The sequence below is a fragment of the Chelonia mydas genome, chromosome 14, assembly GCF_015237465.2.
Source record: "Chelonia mydas isolate rCheMyd1 chromosome 14, rCheMyd1.pri.v2, whole genome shotgun sequence".
NCBI classification, from domain to species: Eukaryota; Metazoa; Chordata; order Testudines; family Cheloniidae; genus Chelonia; species Chelonia mydas.
Window position 1 is genome coordinate 32,045,299 of NC_051254.2, and position 21,930 is coordinate 32,067,228.

General features: G+C 50.4%; 1 protein-coding gene and 1 pseudogene across 2 annotated transcripts in view; both read left to right on the top strand.

The window, feature by feature from the left end:
* Positions 1 to 21,930, top strand: part of LOC102945825 (zinc finger protein 436) — a 1,196,575-nt gene that overhangs the window by 398,373 nt on the left and 776,272 nt on the right. The gene's annotated exons all lie outside the window — the stretch shown is intronic.
* Positions 1,990 to 20,048, top strand: LOC102946284 (annotated as a pseudogene).

Genomic DNA, 21,930 nt, shown 5'->3' on the forward strand with positions numbered 1-21,930 from the left:
TGTAAGACACTCAAATCACGGCAACTAGTGAGGTTCCAATGTGGGACCTTTAGCACCAGCCTGTCCCACTGGTTGCTGGATGAGGAACTCTGAGCTGGAAATAAGGAGTGGGCTCTTTTCCTGTCTCCAGGAGGCATCCACTGCAGGGAACCCAGCCAGCCACACTCCCTGAGCTGTGTCATGCCCTGGCACAGTGCCCTTACCTCCCCCACTCTGGCTGTATTCTTGTAACCCAAGAGCCTTCTGTCCTGGTGCCAGTCATAGCACCAGAGATCTTCCGCCTCATGTATGGTCAGCCCTGGAAGAGAGAGAGAGACTTTTCTCATTCTGGTTGCAGTTTCTATGGCCTTCCAATCCCATTGGTGGCTGCACAGTGGAGTGGAGAAGAACAGAAGCAGAGAGAGACTTGTCCTCCAGCTGAGTTCAGTCTGAGAGAAATTGTCTGGGGTCCCATTATCCACCTGTGGTCACTCTCAGTCCCCTATTGGGTTCCCTGTCCCAGCTGGGTTCCTTACCCCTCTGTTGGAGCAGCAATTGGTAGAGCCAGTAAGTCCCCTCCCTGGCCTGCTGGCTGATGTCCTTGTCTGGGTCGCTGACAAACAGCCAGCTGGGCCACATGGTGACCCATCCTAGGGAACTCGGCTGAGATCTAATGGAAGGGAGAGGAGAGGGGACTCCATCAGCATTTTCCTGTCAGCCCCATGAAGAACACTCCTAAGTCACAGCCCCGGCAGCAGCAGATCCTGCAGCCCGCTGGAGCCAGCCCGCCTACGCCTGGAGCCAGGAAGCTGGAGTCGGAGGTCACTTACATCAAACTCAGGGGGGGTGACTGTCTATCTCAGCAGGGCTGTGCTGCTCCTGATGGCCCTGGCTCTCTCCTGGGACACCCTGGACACCACCCAGAAGTTGACATTCTGTGGGGAAAGGAGGCAGGTCAGACTCAATGGCCAGGTGCACCTGCTTTGCAAATGAGCCCCATGCCCCCAGCCCCAGGGGCCTGAGACATTCTGTGCAGGGGGGAATATCTGAGGCCTTGATGGCAGAGCTTTAGAAGGGGATTCTTTCCCCCAGGACGCAGCTTGTACCCTGCAGGTCACAACTTGTCAGCGTCTCTCTAGATTGGGACAATGTTCGGGGTCGGGGCTGGTCCCATCCTCCCAGAACTCCTGATTCCTGAACAGTTCACGAGAAAGGAGACTGAACCCGCTCCCTTCCCTGATACGAAAATCCTTGGGGAGATGTAGGGAGTGACTGAGAGCACAATCCCCCAGGAATTTCAGAGCAGATCAGAGGGAAGGGCTGATTCCCTGGGATCCTCCTGTTTCTCCGGGAAGAAGCGTGTGCCTCTTCTCTGAGAACCATCTCCCAAATCTCATAGTGTGTGTGTGTGTGTTGGAGGGGTAGGGGAAGGGTGGGTTTTCAGACTCTCACTCCCCAAGACAGCCAGGAGCCCTGTGGTTAGTGCTCAGCAGAACCAGGCAGAGCTCTGGCTTGAAGTCCCAGCTCCTTCCTCTGTCCCTCAAGAGGGAAGGACCTGACACAGCTAGGAGGACAGAGTAGAAAATGGATCTTCCAGTCTCTCCTTACCAGTCCCCCAAAGAGTTAAGGTAAAATGGGGCTCACCTCCAAGATGAAGTGGAACCTTTTTTGCCTGCCAGCAGGTTCCCAGCCTGGCATCCAGGACCTCTGGGATGACTTTGTGCAGAGCCTGCAAAGCATGGGTCAGAGTTAGGGAACCTGGGCCTACACCTGCCACAGGATGGGAAGAGGGGTCTCTGGGAAGCACTGGGGAGACTCCCAAACAAATAACCTGGCCTCTCTCATTCTCATCCCACTGCAGGCAATTTGCAAGAATTGATGACACCTGGACCTTTGATCCATGAGCTTAGCAGGTCTCTGCAGAGGGCCTTGTAGACAGAAGAGTATGAAACAGCCAAGTTGCTATGGATGGAAGCTGGGCTTCTGGGCAAAACACGGCTTATGAAAGAAAGAAAGAAAGAAAGAAATCTCCCAGGGAGAGGTAATCTCTTCCCTGCTGGAGGGAAGGATCCAATCCTGCAGCTTGTTCCATCTCCGCTACCCCACCCCTAAATCTGGAGCTCCAGCAAATGAAGAGATCAGGGACCAAGGACCACTCTGGAAGAGGAGGAGGATGGAGGAGGAGGAGGTACCTGGATGTGGGTGGTGTCCTTCTCTGTGCCCAGGGTGAAGATGGAGTGAAGGGCAGCTCGCAAGAGGTGGGTCTCTAGGTCTGGCTCAAGGGCAGGTTTCATGGTGCTGGCAAGAGAGAGGAGCTACTATTAGACTGTGCAGTACAGGGGTGGGACTGTCACCAACACGGACACCAAACCACAGGGATAGAGGCACAGGCTGGCGAGAATGGAAACTGAGGCACTTAGCTAGGGAATGACAAGGCCAAGGCATCACAGACAGACAGTGGCAGGACAGGAAGAGCTCCTGTTCCCTGGAGCCTGCTGCCCCTCCTGTATCTGAGCCCGGGAGTGAGCCCCTCCCCAAGGCCCCTGTCATGTTATGGGAGTGAAAAGAACAGCCCCGCCAGGAGAGAGTGACCCTTCCCACCCCACCATCTGTGCCAGAGGCGCCACTGGGAGGGACAGTGACGGTGACTCCCAGCCTTGGGGCTGAGCAGCACTGGGGTGAGGGGAGCCGGCGGGGTAGCGGGGTGGGGCTGTCTCGGTACCTGAGGTTGCCCACTGCAGCCAGGGAGTGGGCGAGGATGGCGCTGGGTGACGAGTCATCGGGAAGCTCCTCGATGAGCTCCTGTGAGAAGCGAAGGAGACAAAGAAGCGTGTGAGATTCAGGCCCTACTGACACCTCCCAGTGAGGAGGTGACACAGCCAGTGCCCCACATGGCCAGCAGGATCCCCCACCACCTCCCGCTCCTCCGATTCCTTCCTGCCCATCAGACTTGTGCCCCTTCCTGGATTCCTGCCCCGCTCACTCTCAATCCCCTTGTCTCCTCCTCCCTGTCCAAACTGCCACCATTCAGCCCCTTCCTGACGACTGAGCTGGGACCATGTGATTCCTTGTCCCCCACTCTCAGCTGCCATCCAGCCCCACAATTCCCGCCCTGCCCACTACTGACCAATCTCAGAATTTCTCCCTTCTCTTCTCCCCAGTCTTCAGCTTCAGCAATCCTTGTCCCCTGCTGCCCCCTCCAACACCACCCAGCCCCCACCTATTAGCCCGGCCATACCCCTGCCAATCCCATGTCTCTCTCCTCCCTCCAGCTGCCGTATGGTGTGTCTCACTCACCACAATCCTCTTCATCACAGCCGCCTTCCAGCAGCGCAGCTCCAGCATGTCCTCCCCTCTCTCCCGTGCAGCCAGACATGCGGGGTAGATGGCCTGAAGGAACAGGAGCTGCTGCCCCTCATCCTGGACCCACCAGGAGTGGGGTATAATGAGAGAGAACCTGTTGGCTAGGGACCTTCCTGCCCCACCCCCACCAGCTCCAGGGCTCAGGCCTCAATGGGGGATTGTGGGGACCCGCCTATTGTCCAAATCCCCCACAACTCCTACACAAGCAGCATCAGGAACTGGGACAGTGCCTGTGGGGGGAGACGACCTCGGCTCTTGTGGGACAAACACCCCCATCTTGGGGGTCCCATATCATGGATGTAAAAGGGCCCCATTGGGGTGGTGGATCATGAGGGACAAGATCCTCGGCAGGTGGTGGGGATGCTGGGAAGGGACAGGGCAATCTTGGTTTCACCCCAGTTGGGGAACATTTGTACCTTTTCTCTGCACTGGAGCTGCTCTCAGATGACCTTGAGAGCAGCTTCATCTTTGGCCATGTCCACCCCTTCCTCCTGCTCTGAATCCAGGGGGGTCCCTGCACCAGGGAGAGAAGGTAACAGGGTGATGCCTGCTGCCACTTGGGGGAAGGACAGGGGCGTGGTGGAGAGAACAGGATTAAAGACCCCCCTTCCCACCTCAGGCACCCAGGGCAGATTGGGCCCCAAACCTCCCTCTCAGGGATGCCTTCAGCCCCCAACAGCTTCAGAAGCCCAGAGCAGAGCCCCCCCTCCACTGGCCAGGACTTCAGGGGAGGTGCCTGTTCCCCCCGCCCAGAGCAGCAGGGACCAAAGTGGCAGCAGCTCTTCATGCCCCCACCCCCAGGTCCCCGTGCGGAAGGGGGGCAGCTGTGTGACTGCTGCTGCTGTCAGTGGGGTTCGCGTGGCTCAGGACAGACACCTGAGCTGGGGACCCCCCCACCCCGTATCACTGGGAGAGCATCTGGGCCCAGGGTGTTCACATCCCCGTCCTCAGCCCTCCCTGAGCCCAGCCTGGCTCCTCACCTGGAACAAAGCAGTGGCCTCCATCGGCCTGGCTGCTGCCAGAGGCCCAGGTGCTGCCGCTGTCCTGTGCTGAGCTGCCGGTGCTGGGACAGGGACCTTCCCCCTCCTGGCCTGCAGGGGCTGGAAGGTCCTCAGTGAGCGGGCAGGGCGATGCCTCCTGATGGGAACGAGGGCTGGGCTTCTGGGGCCGCTGCTGCCCACACAACAAGCCCCAGAGCCACCCTGCCCGGTGCCCCTCCTGGGCTGGGTCCTGTCTGCAAAACCGCAGGCTGGGCCAGCTCCACTGGAGCCTGATCGGGGCTTCTCCCAGCTCGGCGCCTGCGCCGGGAGCTGGGTTCCTTTTCCAGAAGGCCGGGCACTTCCGCTGTCTGGCCTGGACGGGAGCTGCTTCCCCGCCAGCGGGGACACAGGGGTTGCTCTGCCCCTTGGGAAGATGGCAGCTGCTTCCCTCAGGCTCTGGGGCCACCTGCAGAGCCTTCCTCCAGAACATCCGCAGGAGCCTGGCCATCCTGGAACCGAGCGGGGAGCAGGGGTGAGTCTGGGCTCAAGGCAGCCTTTCACTCAGGGGCCTTTCCCGTCCCTCCTGCTCCCTGCTCCAACCACAGCAGCCCCCTTTGCCCCCACAGGAGTGTAGGGAGTGCCATCTACACACACGGGCAGGAGTTCATTGCATGATCTGCTCCCAACGTTCCCCCTCGTAATCCCTGCTGCTTCAATAGCCATGAAGTCTCATCCTTTTCGAACAATGGGGTCCGTCCCAAAGACCATCGGTTCCTCTGGACAATCAGCCCTCTCCTGTCATCCCAGGCCACTCTCCTGCCCAGGCTAGAGAAGGAACAGAACCCAGGAGTCCGGACTTCTCCTGGGAAACCATTCCCCACGTCAAAGTCACAAAGACCCTAGGCACAGGAAGACGAGGGCCCTCCTCGTTCCCCATTGATTTCCAGGCTCAGCAGCTCACAGGGTCTGGCCCAGCTCAGAGACTCTCAGCCTGAGGAACAGTGTCCCACAAGGGAAGGGCTGGGAGCCCCATTGCTGGAACCTTTCCAAACACCCTGGAGATGGCTCTGGAGAAGCCCCTGCCCGGTCTAAGAGTGAGGGGCTCTTGGGGGCTGTTTGCAAATGAAATCCCCCTTTGGAGATATTCTCTCCCCCTGTTTCTGCCTCTCCCCACACAGACAGGGGAAGCCACCGAGGAACCTGAATGCCACTCACTTGCTCTCAGTGATGGGATGATGGATGGCGGATGTTCAGGGTCAGCAGACATCCTTCGCCCTCCTCCTCACTCCCCAAGCCCAAGGCAGGCTGGAGAGGGTGGTGACCTCAGGAGTTACCGTGCCCAGCCAGCAGGCAGGGTGATGACACTAGGGCAATCGACTGGCTGTGGAAAGAAGAGTCTGTCTTATTGCCAAGGGACGGAGAAACTCAACCAGCAGCAGGGGGGTGCAGAACACTGCCCTAGGGCGGAGGTGACAGCGCCTCCAGGATCCTGACATCCCAGCACTTTACACACCTTTCTGGAGCCTCCCAAACCCACTGGGATGTAGCTATGGGACCCCAACCCTACTGATGGCAAACGGGCCTCAGCTACGAGCACAGGGTCACACTGAGTGTCAGAGACATAGATGGACCCCTTCACTGACCACGGCCGCACACTCCCTCCCACAGCTGGCAATTGCAACCAGGCCCTAATGTCTGGTCCCCCTGCCTTTGAGAGGGAGTGTCACTCCTGCTTCCTTTGCTGCCTCTTGGTCTGTGGGACTTTGGGCAAGTTGCTCCCCCTCTCTATGGCTCTCTGGGACTCATATCACTGAATGGGCTTTAAAAAAGACAATGGTTAAAGTCTGACCCCAACTATTTCTTGTTTCTCGAGATGAGCCATTTTAGCAAAGTTTAGAATTCTTGACATTGAACACCTGGAAACATCCCTTTCTCCTTTGCAGACGGCCTTAACATCCCTTATCTCACCCAGTCTCCCTGCTGCCTGGAGTTAGAGAATTGACCCTATTCCCATTGGACCTACCCAAGGCGTCACACAGCAAAGCGGTGACAGAGCCAGAAAGAGAAGACAACAGTCCTGACTCCTGTTCTAACTAACAGACAACAACCCCCCGGAGGCAGGGATAAAGCCCAGGAAATCAGGTGTGAACATTTTCATGGAAACCGTTTTCTGTCAGAAAATCTATTCAGACGAAACCACTTTATTTCCTGAAATTATAAGAAGTAGGATGAAAATTCTTTGCAAAAATATTTGTTTGCAAAACAAGAGCATCTCCTGTTCGTCACAGTGCATTCAACTGTCTCGTTGAACACAAAGGGGAGACACTATGACCTAGAAAATTAGATGAGATGCTTCAGTCTGAGCTAAGTAGTTTCTGCTCTTCACAATTTCAAAAGAATAAAATACAAATCCAATCGAATATTAGGTCATAATCGGATATGGCTCAGTGTGATAGGACACCCCTTAGTCTGCACTGCTCCAAGTGACACTCTTCAGTGGATCCCCAGCAGCCACCCATGGTGAGGTAGGTGGGAGAGGATTGTTATTCGTTCTTGACAGAAGGAGAAACGAAGGCTGAGAAAGGAGCAGGGACTTGTCTTAGCTGATGCAGCCAGTCAGTAGCAGAGTTGCTCTCAAATGAGCTACAGACCAACAATTGTTCCTAGGAATTATTCAGCAAGTATTTGAGAAGAATTGGAATGTTCGAGAGGATCACGAACTGCTCCGAGACAATGAATGGAGAGCAGCATCCACATTGGTCAGACATTTAACTGGTTGTGACTTATTTGCTTGGTCATAAAAGAGAACAACAAAGACCAGAGTTTCCTCCCTGTCAATAGCCCCCTCCTCAGCCAATCAAGGTTGAGACTTTGAGGGGTGGGAGGCTAAGGGTTCTCATCAAATAGCCCAAAGAATGACCATGGTCACCACTGAGGGGATCACTCTCAGAGCACTACTCCAGTCTCACCTCTCTGTGAGGGCCTCCCACAACCCCCCCCCGGCCCCTGCTCCACACACAGAGCTTGTGGTGGTGGGAGGAGAGCAAAGGAAAAGGACAAAGGAAGGAAGAAGAGAAAGTTAGGAGGGAGAGAGGAAAAGGGAAAACAAAAAGGTGAAACCCCAATGTCCCCAGTAATTCTAAGGGAAAAAGTCCTAGGTCGGAAATAAAATACTGCCCCCACAATCTAGTGTTTTCCTTTCCTAAAAATCAGCCGGCACCTGATGGATCAGACTGAACAGGTTCCAAACTTCTCCGAGTTCTTCTCTTACCTTCTCTACAGGAACGTCTGTTTTTGAGCAAAACCACTAAAAGAAAAGGAGAAAAATCCGAAGAGGGTCCTCCTTTCGCTCACGTACGTGAAAGTGAATGTTCTCTCAGTCCTCCAGGACAGACCTCGAGAAGGAGACATGCTGAAGCAAAGCCACAGGGGTCTCCGAGGTTGCCCCTGTCCTGCCTGGCTGATGTCAAGATCTCTCTGTGAGATCATCGCCTCACCACCACCTTTGTCCAATAGGCTGAGGTCCTGCCAAAGGCCCTTATGATGTCATTGCCCCACCCACCCCTCCCTTGCGGTGCTGATGTCCTGCCCCTGTCCAGCCACGTTGGATGTTTGAGCTGCTTCCCCTGGATCACCCCACTCAATGACTCTTCCTTGTGGGGATGACACCGACCACACAGTAGAACACAGAGGTTCTTCCCCAGGCCGCAATTAGGTTTTCACAAGTTAGTCGACTTTATGGCCAGAAGGAACCGTTAGAGCATTTAATCTGATCCCCTGGGTATCCTAAGGCCTCCTGTATGTCAGAAGAGCTGGGCTTTTCTTTTACTCAAACATTTTCCAGAAAGGCATCTAGTCTGTATTCGAAGAGATCAAGAGATGGAGAAGCCATCATTTCTCTTGGTACTTTGTGCCAATGACGAACCACCCTCTTACAAATCTGGGTCTTATTGTCATTATACTTTTTCTGATGTCTGCTTCCATCCATGGGGTCTTCTCATGCCTTTCTCTGCTACATAAAAGAGCCCTTTTATACTCAACATTTTCTCTCCATGAAGTCAAGCAACCCACCTCTCATTCTTCTTTTGTATATACTAAACAGATGGACCTTTTTCTTTGTCTCATTAGAAGGCATGATCCAAGAAGGCATGATCAATTATGAATCTTTTCTGTACCCTCTCCAATTGTTTGAACATAATATTCAAAATGTGGACACAAGAACTGGATTCAACTTTCCAACATCAGTCTCACCAATGCTGTTTCACTTCCCTTTCCGTACTCACTACTCTATCCATCCAAGAATGGCTTTAACCTTTTTTAACACAGTTTCACATTGACAGACCATGCTGAGCAGCTCGTCCACTATGGCCCCGAAATCCTTTTCAGGGTCACTGCTTTCCAGCGGATTTTCCCCCATTCTGTAGGGTGCCGCCTGACTCCTTTGTTATTGGAGGTATGGGGTTGCATTTGGTTTTATTAAAACCTAATTATTTAGTAAGTATTTTAGAAGAACTAGCCCATTAGAGAGAGAATCGTGAATTACTCCAAGACAATGAATGGAGAAAAGCGGCAAGAGCAATCAAATACATGTTTGGTTACGGCTTATTTTTTGGTCTTAAAAGAGGGTAACAAGGACCCGAACCTCCTCCCTCATAATAGCCCCCAGCTCCCCCAATCAGTATTGAGACTCTGAGAGGCGGAAAGCTGAGAGTTCTCACCACATGTCCCAGGTCACCACTGGAGGGAGTCACTCTTAGAGCACCATTCCAGCCACATGTCTTTGGGAGGGCCTCCCGCAATGAGAGTTGGAATGCAACCCCCCATCCCCAACTCCACATGCACAGACAGGTCCTGGTGGTGAAAGGAAAGCAGGGGAAAAGGACAAAGATGCAAGAGAAGACGAGAAAGGAGGGAGAGACAGGAAAAGGGAAAACAAAAAGGAGAAACCCCAATGTCCCCAGTAATTCTAAGGGACAAAGTCCTAGGTCAGAAATAAAATGCTGCCCCCACAATCTAGTGTTTTCCTTTCCTAAAAATCAGCCGGCACCTGATGGATCAGACTGAACAGGTTCCAAACCTCTCCGAGGCTCTTACCTTCTCTACAGGGACGTCTGTTTTCGAGTAAAACCACTAAAAGAAAAGGAAAAAACTCCGAAGAGGGTCCTCTTTGCTCTCACGTACGTGAAAGTGAATGCTCTCTCAGTCCTCCAGGAGAGACCTCGAGAAGGAGACGTGCTGAAGCAAAGCCACAGGGATCTCCAAGCTTGCCCCCGTCCTGCACCCCTGTCCTGCCTGGCTGATGTCAAGATCTCTCTGTGAGATCATCGCCTCCCCACCATCTTTGTCCAATAGGCTGAGGTCCTGCCAAAGGCCCTTGTGATGTCACTGCCAAACCCACCCCTCCCTTGCGGTGCTGATGTCCTGCCCCTGTCCAGCCACATTCGATGTTTCAGCCGCTTCCCCTGGATCACCCCGCGCAATGAGCGTTCATTGTGGGCTCAAGCCCAACACAGTAAAACATCAGAGGCTTCTCCCCATGCTACGCTCAGTTTTTCATAAATTAGCAGACTTTATGGACAGAAGGGACAATTAGAGCATGTCATCTGACCCCCAGCATATCACATGCTTTCTGTAGAGCATAGTAGCTAGTTTTTGACTACACACATTCCAGAAAGCCATCTAGTCTTCATTAGAAGACATCAGGAGTTGGGGAATTCCCACCACTTCCCTTTCTAGTTTGTTCCTTTGGTGATTCATCCTCACTGTTGAATATGCGTGGCCTCTTTCGAATATGAATTGGTCTCTTTTGACTTTCCAGCCACTGGGTCTTGTTGTGCTTTTCTCTGCTAGATTAATGAGCCCTTTCCTACCCGATATTTTCTCTCCATGAAGTCACTTCAACACTTCAGTGATGTCACCTCCCGATATTTTTTATCATCTAAACAGGCTGAGCTCTTTCAATAGCTCACTAGCAGGCATTTTTCTCCAGCCCTCAGAATGTTTCATTTCTTTTTGCTGCCCCATCTCCAATATTTCCAAATCTTTTTTCAAAGGTGGACGCCAAAACTGGATGCAGTATTCCATGATCAGTCTTCCTCATGGTGTGTCACCTCCCTATGCTCCTCACTGCTCTTTTCATACATCTAATGATGGCTTTAGCCCTGTTCACCACAGCATCACCCGGGTGCTCCTGTTGAATGGCTTGCCTAGCATGGCCCCAAAATCCTCTTCACAGTCATAGAATCATAGAATCATAGAATATCAGGGTTGGAAGGGACCCCAGAAGGTCATCTAGTCCAACCCCCTGCTCAAAGCAGGACCAAGTCCCAGTTAAATCATCCCAGCCAGGGCTTTGTCAAGCCTGACCTTAAAAACCTGTAAGGAAGGAGATTCTACCACCTCCCTAGGTAACGCATTCCAGTGTTTCACCACCCTCTTAGTGAAAAAGTTTTTCCTAATATCCAATCTAAACCTCCCCCATTGCAACTTGAGACCATTACTCCTCGTTCTGTCATCTGCTACCATTGAGAACAGTCTAGAGCCATCCTCTTTGGAACCCCCTTTCAGGTAGTTGAAAGCAGCTATCAAATCCCCCCTCATTCTTCTCTTCTGCAGACTAAACAATCCCAGCTCCCTCAGCCTCTCCTCATAAGTCATGTGCTCTAGACCCCTAATCATTTTTGTTGCCCTTCGCTGGACTCTTTCCAATTTATCCACATCCTTCTTGTAGTGTGGGGCCCAAAACTGGACACAGTACTCCAGATGAGGCCTCACCAGTGTCGAATAGAGGGGAACGATCACGTCCCTCGATCTGCTCGCTATGCCCCTACTTATACATCCCAAAATGCCATTGGCCTTCTTGGCAACAAGGGCACACTGCTGACTCATATCCAGCTTCTCGTCCACTGTAACCCCTAGGTCCTTTTCCGCAGAACTGCTGCCTAGCCATTCGGTCCCTAGTCTGTAGCGGTGCATTGGATTCTTCCATCCTAAGTGCAGGACCCTGCACTTATCCTTATTGAACCTCATCAGATTTCTTTTGGCCCAATCCTCCAATTTGTCTAGGTCCTTCTGTATCCTATCCCTCCCCTCCAGCGTATCTACCACTCCTCCCAGTTTAGTATCATCCGCAAATTTGCTGAGAGTGCAATCCACACCATCCTCCAGATCATTTATGAAGATATTGAACAAAACCGGCCCCAGGACCGACCCCTGGGGCACTCCACTTGACACCGGCTGCCAACTAGACATGGAGCCATTGATCACTACCCGTTGAGCCCGACAATCTAGCCAGCTTTCTACCCACCTTATAGTGCATTCATCCAGCCCATACTTCCTTAACTTGCTGACAAGAATGCTGTGGGAGACCGTGTCAAAAGCTTTGCTAAAGTCAAGAAACAATACATCCACTGCTTTCCCTTCATCCACAGAACCAGTAATCTCATCATAAAAGGCGATCATAAAAGTCAGTGCTTTCCTGGATACACTTCCCCATTCCGTAGCTGTGGCCTGCATGCTTTGTCGCTAGCTATGGGACCCTTCCTTTGGTTCTTTTCCAACTTGTTTTCTTTGAATGGGTCCAGCTTATCAAGGGATCTGATTGCTCTGTGTCACTGCCCTCTCCTCAACATTAATTACCACTCTGCTACTATTTTATCACCCACCAGTGTTAGCAGCAGTGATTTTTTTATTTGGGTTGCAGTTCATTGATATTTATTTTCAAGAATTAATCCCTGAGAGCCTCTTCATATCCCTAGTGCCCAGAACCTGCTCCAACCCAGCACAGTGAGAAAAGGCCGCCCAGCGCAGCTGTGCCAGAGGGGCTAAGCACAGAACAAACATAGGAGCTTTTGTCATCCATAGCTTCTGAGCAACATGTGGGGGTCATCAGCTTACAAAGACACTCTAGACCGGTAGTGTAGACAGGCCCCAAATGTATCTAAGTGTCCCGCCTTGAAAAACAGGAGAGAAAAAAACAGAACCTTGATTAGCTTTATTTTATAGTCATGGAAACTGAGGCACACAGAAGCAAAGAGATTCGCTCATGGTCAAAAAGCCAGGAATAGAAAACGGCAGAGCTGCTGATAGTCAGTCCTGGGCCCTAGCCGTGTTTGTCCTGGCCTCTCTGCTTCAGCTCCAGCAACAACCCGAGTCGAGGTTTTCTTCTTCTCCGTGTCCTTTAACTTCACGTCACTGGAGAAGAAAGATTTTTTCTGACCAGCTGGCTCGAACGCATGGAGATGTCTTTCCAGAAGATGTGCTCTGGCTCAGTCCCATGTCGTAGGTTTTCTGGAGGAAGCACTCGGTGCCATTCTAGGGCCTGTGTTACACAGAAGATGGACAGAATGGTCCTTTCTGATCTTAATGTTTTTCTTTCGCTAGGAGGATAACGCTGGACATTTTCTCTCATTCACCTTCCTTTGGAATAATTTCAATCCAGTCCAAAGGATTTCCTCTTCCATTGTGTCTTCAGCACCTTTCCTAGCAAACAGTTACTGTTAGAGCACAGGTTTCCAGTATCAGGCTGTCCCAGGGTGAGATGGCCATGAAAGGGGGAGTAGCTCAACTGAACCTATCCCCCGGGGAAGGGAATAAGTGCAGGGGTCACATGAGAAGGAGCAGCATGTAACTAGGATCCAGGCCTGCTGGGCGATATAAGGACAGCCTGTGCTCAGCCAGGAGAGAGACCCACAATGGGAGCAGGCCTGGGAGGGGCTTGGATAGTCCTTTGAAGGCAGTTTGGGTACACAGTACGGGATGGAACAGCCAAGTTGCTAGGGTTGGGAGCTGGGTCTCCTGGCAGTGTCCAGGAATGAAAGCACAGCATCTGCCAGGAAGGGAGTCCCCACAGAGGGACACCGTAATCTCCCAAGGAGGGAAAGGGCTCTCCCTGCCATTTCTTAACCTCATGGGGTGTTCTCCTGCTCTGCCAACCCCAGCCCTATTTCAGCATCTCCAGATGCCTGAGGGAGCAGGAACCAGAGGCCATCCTGCAGCTGGGACAGAGATGGAGGTTGATGACCTACCTGCCCGTGGTGATCATGGAGCAGGACAGCCCTCAGGACATGCGAATGCAGCTCCAGAACTGGGAGCAGCTTCACTTTGCTGGCACGAGACCTTGCAGGTTGCAGGTAGTGAGACAGGCACTAACTTTTGGTAACCCTCAGTGGGATCAGAGGGTAATGGTTTGTAGAAAGTGGTGTTGGAGAGCTTTACAAAGACTAGGCAAGCCATTTACAACACACACTTTGCTTCTCTACAAAAGAAAAAGGACAAAACGATCTAAACTACTACATGCCACAAGGGGCCACAACAGTGGTTCCCTTAACTCACCCAGCAATATTGTTAATCTATCCAACTATACTCTTAGCCCAGCAGAAGAATCTGTCCTATCTCGAGGCCTCTCCTTCTGCCCCTCCACCCCCACGAACATGATACCGTTCTGTGGTGACCTAGAATCCTATGTTCGACGTCTCCGACTCAAGGAATATTTCCAACACACCTCTGAACAACATACTAATCCACAGAGGCCTCCCGACCAACATTACAAAAAGAAGGATTCTAGGTGGACTCCTCCTGCAGGTTGAAACAACAGACTGGACTTCTAGAGAGAGTGCTTCCGCCGACGTGCATGGGCTGAAATTGTGGAAAAGCAACATCACTTGCCCCATAACCTCAGCCGTGCAGAACACAATGCCATCCACAGCCTCAGAAACAGCTCAAACATCATAATCAAAAAGGCTGACAAAGGAGGTGCTGTCGTCATCATGAATAGGTCAGAATATGAACAAGAGGCTGCTAGGCAGCTCTCCAACACCACTTTCTACAAGCCATTACTTTCTGATCCCACTGCGGGTTACCAAAAGAAACTACGGCATTTGCTCAAGAAACTCCCTGAAAAAGCACAAGAACAAATCCGCACAGACACACCCCTAGAACCCTGACCAGGGGTCTTCTATCTGCTACCCAAGATCCATAAACCTGGAAATCCTGGACGGCCCATCATCTCAGGCATTGGCACCCTAACAACAGGATTGTCTGCTTATGTAGACTCTCTCCTCAGGCCCTACGCTACCAGCACCCCCAGCTATCTTCAAGACACCACTGACTTCCTGAGGAAACTACAATCCATCGGTGATCTTCCTGAAAACACCATCCTGGCCACTGTGGATGTAGAAGCACTCTACACCAACATTCCACACAAAGATGGACTACAAACCATCAGAAACAGTATCCCCGATAATGTCACGGCAAACCTGGTGACTGAACTTTGTGACTTTGTCCTCACCTATAACTATTTCACATTTGGGGACAATGTATACCTTCAAATCAGTGGCACTGCTATGGGTATCCGCATGGCCCCACAGTATGCCAACGTTTTTATGGCTGACTTAGAACAACGCTTCCTCAGCTCTGGTCCCCTAACACCCCTACTCTACTTGCGCTACATTGATGACATCTTCATCATCTGGACCCATGGAAAAGAAGCCCTTGAGGAATTCCACCATGATTTCAACAATTTCCATCCCACCATCAACCTCAGCCTGGACCAGTCCACACAAGAGATCCACTTCCTGGACACTACGGTGCTAATAAGCGATGGTCACATAAACACCACCCTATACCGGAAACCTACTGACCGCTATACTATTGGCCTTGATAGAACTACCTGCCCGTGGTGACCATGTGTCTTCAGCACCTTTCCTAGCAAACAGTTACTGTTAGAGCACAAGTTTCCAGTATCAGGCTGTCCCAGAGTGAGATGGCCATGAAAAGGGTAGTAGATCAACTGAGCCTATCCCCCAGGGAAGGGAATAAGTGCAGGGGTCACATGAGAAGGAGCAGCATGTAACTAGGATCCAGGCCTGCTGGGCAATATAAGGACAGCCTGTGCACAGCCAGGAGAGAGACCCGCAGTGGGAGCAGGCCTGGGAGGGGCTTGGATAGTCCTTTCAAGGCAGTTTGGGTACACAGTAGGGGATGAAACAGCCAAGCTGCTAGGGTTGGGAGCTGGGCCTCCTGGTAGTGTCCAGGAATGAAAGCATAGCATCTGCCAGGAAGAGTCCCCACAGAGGGACACTGTAATCTCCCAAGGAGGGAAAGGGTTCTCCCTGCCATTTCTTAACCTCATGGGGTGTTCTCCTGCTCTGCCAACCCCAGCCCTATTTCAGCATCTCCAGATGCCTGAGGGAGCAGGAACCAGAGGCCATCCTGCAGCTGGGATAGAGATGGAGGTTGACGACCTACCTGCCCATGGTGACCATGGTGCAGGACAGCCCTCAGGACATACGAAGGCAGCTCCAGATCCGGGAGCAGCTTCCCTTTGCTGGCAGGAGACCTTGCAGGTTGAGGGGGGGTGAGACAGGCACTAACATGGGCATGGAAGTTTGGGGAACAGGACAGAGGCCGGGGCTGGGCCTGGAGGGCAGGAACTTGGGAAGAAAGAGAGAAGATCAACCACTTTCTGAATGTGGGTCAGGATTATCTCCACTTCAGAGAGTGGGAAATTGAGGTGCCACGTGGGAGCAGGATTGCCATTTGGCCGAGCGTCTGAAGAATCGCAACAGCCAAAATAGAAAAGCTATTAAGTGTCAGAAGAAGATGAATCATGGAATTCAGAGTTCAGGGCTGACCAGCAAAGATGTGGTATATGTCATAAACCAGTCTGCGCTCTGCCACCTCCCTGGTCTCGGAGACAGGGGTCCATCTCTTGGACAGGGGTTAGAGGATCTTTCTCTCAGACACACAACTGTGAATAGTTTGGAAAACAAACCCTACTTATAATGTTGTTCACTGGCCCTGCTAGAAACTCCACCCTCCAACCATTGTGAACCAGGACCAGGGACACCATTCCACTCTCCTGTCTACATGTACCTGTGCACCTGCAGACATTGCAGCTGGCACATGCATTGGTGCAGGCACTGTCACGGAGCTGGATGAATCACCCTGCTGGCCCACATACCCAGCATTCTCTCCCTGAGCAATCCGTCCCTCTGTCTGCTCCACCTCTCTTCATCCAGGAACCTCTAGAGCAGTCTCTCTTGATGGATTGTGTCCTTCTCCTCCTTGGCTCTTTTGGAAGTCAGGTGCTTTTGGCTTCTCTTTGCCTCTATTGGCAAACCTCCTGCACGGGCCTCGTCCTTCTGGCCCACTGCTGGCCACTTGTAGCACCCGCAGTCCCAGGCAACAGTCTTGGCCCAGCAGGTGTGCAAGTGTCTTCCAGTGGAAGGAAACAGAGGCTATATTCATTGTACTGCCTGGGGTGGGGGGAAGAATCCCCCACTTTGCTTTCTGTCTGTCCACACTGTGGAATGCTTCTAGATCACTCTTTCATAAATTCTCGTGTACTCTCCATCTCACTTCCATCCCTGGAAGATTCACAGAGGCACAAGCAACCTGTCTTCCGACAGTGGACAATGCCAGGTTCTCCAGAGGGAATGAACGGAACAGGTATTCATCAAGTGATCCATCTCCCGTTGACCAGTTCCAGCTTCTGGCAAACAGAGGCTAAGGACACCATTCCTGCCCATACTGGTTAATAGCCATTGATGGACCTTTTCTTCATCAATTTCTAGAGTTATTTTTTGAACCCTGTTATAGTCTCGGTGTTCACAACATCCCCTGGCAAAGAGTTTCACGGGTTGACTGAGCATCAACCTCTTGTTTTACTTTAAATCAATTACAGATAATTAAGACTTTGGATCTGGCTGACGCAGGGTAGGCTGCAGTTGTGTTTTGGGGACCTTTACAAATCCTGGCTCTGACTTTGGGGAATCCCTTAATATTTTAGAACTATCAGAAAACCAAGTAATTTTCCAGGCATGTGATAGGATCGCATCAAAGTATGCGGAGGAGCTATTGAGGGCAATGGTGTGTGAACAGCACATCAATGAGTGCAATGGTTTTATGAGATACCGGGGACAAGGGGAGGGTGACCTACAAAAGCTCTCTCTACCCAAACATTTGAAAAAGTCATCCAGAATTCATGCTTCAAAAAAAAATCCGACTATCACCTTCCAGGAGCGGAAGGAAATCAGGACAAAAAGTAACAAACTTTTGAATTAGAATGCAGTCTTCTGCAGGCTACAGAGTGCATTCTTTCTAACCCTCCTCCTGAGCCCGGCAACAGAGATGCCAGGATGACACAGGGCAAAAGAATGTCTGCTGCATGAAGCATCATCTAAAGCCACCTTCCAAGGAGTTCAAGAGAAACCAGGATAAAATCAAGGATTCAAAATTCCTATTGTTACTGCTAGGTGGGGTAATAATTTGCTACCCAAAGAATACATCTGAAGAATTAGATAAAAGTACCGATACAACAAAAAGCTCTACTTGCAAAAATAGCTCTCAGGCCCGCTAGGCTTGTTAGCTGTTAACAGTATGGAATGCTGTACCTTCAAGGGTTTCCCCCCTCTGTTTGGACTTGTGATGAGGAATACAAATCCCACACTGGGCAAAAAGGGGTTAAGGAGCTGCTCTGGCCTCAGCCAGACCCACCCCAACACATCTGCAGGGTAGGCACAGACCGGAGGGAGGATTTAAAAGGGAGCAGAACAGCTCACTTGTGGGCAGACCTGGCAAGAGGAAGGTCCTTTATCTGGCAGATCCTGAGGGAAGGCTGGCTCTGTCCCTCAGCAACTGCCTGAAGGTCCCTCCCTGACATGGGCAGCGAGTTCTATGGGCCTGTGGAGCCCGGGCACCAGGAATATTCCTGTCCCAGGGGCCCGGCTCCACCAAAGTTTCCAACCTCCCCCCCCTACACACACACTCCCCCCGCACTTCCCCCGGCCCCACCTGCTGCCCCTGGGCAATTTAAAACAGCCCGGGGGCTCCCGCCGCCACCCACAGCGCAGCGGGGCTGAGTGGCTTCCTGCGCGCTCGTTGGAACTTTTGTACCGAGTTTTCAGTTTCTTTAAAAAAGAATCCCGAAATGTTTGAGGGAAGCAGACAGGTTCTAAGATGTTGTTGTTGGCGGTATTGTTTAGCTGAAAAAACAATCTCCATTAAAAAGAACCCAGCTGAAAATTTCCAACCAGCAGTAAATGTTAAATAAATTGGGGAACATTAATATTGCCTGATAAGAGCCTGATTTCAAACTCATTGATTCGATCTCATCTCTGTGATTTCTCTTTCAAGGGGACAGTTGCGTGGAGGTAACAATTGAATAAGCAGTAAAGTTGGCAGCACACAGAAGAGCCCATTTAAACCCTGGGTTAGAGTTGAACCAAGCAGCGAAAGCCTGTCTATCCTGACCCCGTTCAAGGACACACAGGAGCTGACTGGGAGTAGAACCCAGAGTTCCTGGCCTAGCTCCACACTGCTGCTGGCTGAGTATAAATGGTGTAAATGGGTGTACAGAATTACACAGAAGACACGGGGCTGTGTTGGCATTTTATTCTATTAGATTCATCCCCAAGTGGTAAGCTTGGTGATGGTCGCAATGGAGGGACCTTCTTTGCAAGAACTGTTGGATTTGGAGCGTGCTTTGTTCCATCCTTCATGCTGCATTTTATCAAGCCACACCTTGTGCCGAATACTCAGATTGGGTAAAGTGATGACGGAGGTTACACAAGTGTGATAATATTACTGATTGATTGTCAGAGGTGAGGAGCACTAACAACACCTAGTCATTGTAAGTGATGAGTTCTATGTACCTTTGACATTCCTAGAATGAGATATTAGGGAAAGGAGAAACAGGGCCATTCCCTCTGTCACTTTAGTCCTGATCATTGTCCTTCTCATTCCCTCCACAGCCATCACACAGTGTACTGCGGAAGAAAATGTCCAAACAAATTGCCGTGACCGAGTTCCTTCTCCTGGGATTCTCTGACATTCGGGAGCTGCAGATTTTACAAAGCAGTGGTGTTTCTACTGCTTTACCTGATATCCCTGCTGGGGAACCTTCTCATCATCACAGCCATAGCCCTTGACCGCCACCTTCACACCCCCATGTACTTCTTCCTGATGAATCTGTCCATCCTAGACCTCGGCTCCATCTCTGTCACCATCCGCAAATCCATGGCCAATTCCCTCACGAACACCAGATTGGTTTCTTATTCTGGATGTGTTGACCAAGTCTTTCTCGTCTTCTTCTTTGCTTCAGCAGATTTTGCTTTACTGACCATCATGGCGTACGACCGATACATCACCATCTGCCAACCACTGCACTATGAGACAGTGATGAACAGGACAGCTTGTGTCCAAATGGCAGCCAGTGCCTGGATCAGTGGTATTCTCTACTCTGCACTGCACACTGGGATTACCTTTGAAATCTCCTTCTGTGGAGGCAACGTGGTGGATCAGTTCTTCTGTGAAATCCCCCAGCTCCTCAATCTCGCCTGCTCTGACTTGTACCTCATTGAAGTTGGGTTTCTCATCTTTAGTTCATTCTTAGGCTTAAGCTGCTTTCTTTTCATAATTGTGTCATATGTTCAGATCTTCAAAGCAGTGCTGAGAATCCCCTCTAAAGCCTTCTCCACCTGCCTCCCTCACCTCACCATGGTGTCCTTGTTCTTTAGTACTGCTGCCTTTGCCTACCTGAAACCCACCTCCAGCTCAACCTCAGGTCTGAATCTCATAGTGGCTGTTCTCTATTCTGTGTTGCCACCAATGGTGAATCCGATCATCTACAGCATGAGAAACAAAGAGATCAAAGGTCCACTGGGTAGACAGATAGGTTGGAGGTTATTCACTAAGAACAAAATGTCCATATGTCTCCTTCGGTAGCAATTTCATTCTGTATTTCTTTATAAATAAAATCTGATGATATTATTGCCTCCATGAGAAAATACTGTGCACTCTGTTTATGCGGAATTGAGTATTTGCACTAATAAAGATACAGACAAACATGACTCAAGAAAAAAAGAGTTTCTACAGGTTTACACCAATGTAAATAAGATTGGAATATATCATATACTGCTACTGATCAAGATACTACCTGAGACCCTTGCCTATAAAATCAGTAGCCATAGCAGAGTCCCTGGTGAGGTCTTTGGCTCTTCTTATATTTTGGGATAAAAACTCAGATGGAGGTATCGATGCATTTGTTCTTTGTGTTTTTTGTTTGTTTGTTTGTCAGATTTTTAGCTTATTTTTGCTTAATTGGTTGATTGGTGGTTTGGTTTGTTTGTTTGTTTGTTTTAGGAGGTTTTGGAGGCGGAAAGGCCTGAGAAGATGGTGAGTGTTTGGTGAGACGGGATTTTCAATGTTTGTCCCTTCTTGGGAGTATCCATATGTCATCTCTTTGATGGGGTTTTCTGAGCGAACTGAAGGTTTGCTCCCCACAATGACAAAAGAGTGCAAAAGAGGATTGTGCATGGCTTAGTTCCTCCTGACATGATTATGTGTAGATTGTTGGGATATTATTGCATTATTAATGATATGTGTCATAAATATAAAGGGAGGGTAACCACCTTTCTGTATACAGTGCTATAAAATCCCTCTTGGACAGAGGCAAAACCCTTTCACCTGTAAAGGGCTAAGAAGTTAAGATAACCTCACTGGCACCTGACCAAAATGACCAATGAGGAGACAAGATACTTTCAAAGCTGGAGGGGGGGGGGAACAAAGGGTATGTCTGTCTGTGTGATGCTTTTGCCAGGAAGAGATCAGGAATGCAGCTCAGAACTCCTGTAAAAAGTTAGTAAGTAATCTAGCTAGAAATGCATTAGATTTCTTTTGTTTAATGGCTGGTAAAATGGCTGTGCTGAATGGACTGTATATTCCTGTTTTTGTGTCTTTTTGTAACTTAAGGTTTTGCCCAGAGGGATGCTCTATGTTTTGAATCTGATTACCCTGTAAGATATTTACCATCCTGATCTTTACAGAGATGATTCTTTTACCTTTTCTTTCATTAAAATTCTTCTTTTAAGAACCTGATTGCTTTTTCTTTGTTCTTAAGATCCAAGGGTTTGGGTCTGTGTTCACATGTACAAATTGGTGAGGATTTTGATCAAGCCTTTCCCAGGAAAGGGGGTGTAAGGCTTGGGGGGATATTTTGGGGGAAGACGTCTCCAAGTGGGCTCTTTCCCTGTTCTTTGTGTAACAAGCTTGGTGGTTCAAGGACAAGGCATAGGGTTCCAGGACAAGGCAAAATTTGTACCTTGGGGAATTTTTTAACCTAAGCTGGTAAGAATAAGCTTAGGGGGTCTTTCATGCAGGTCCCCACATCTGTACCCTAGAGTTCAGAGTGGGGAAGGAATCTTGACAATATGTTAGGCATCTTTTTATTATTTTAACCTAAATGAGTATAGCATCATAGAATATTAGGGTTGGAAGAGAACTCAGGAGGTCATCTAGTCCAATCCCCTGCTCAAAGCAGGACCAATGCCAACTAAATCACCCCAGTCAAGGCTTTGTCAAGCCGGGCCTTAAAAACCTCTAAGGATGGAGATTCCACCACCTCCCTAGGTAACCCTCCTAGTGAAATAGTGTTTCCTAATATCCCACCTAGACCTCCCCCACTGTAACCTGAGACCACTGCTCCTTGTTCTGTCATCTGCCACCACTAAGAACAGCCTAGCTCCATCCTCTTTGGAACCCCCCTTCAGGTCATTGAAGGCTGCTACCAAATCCCCCCCCCCCCTTCTCTTCTGCAGACTAAATAACC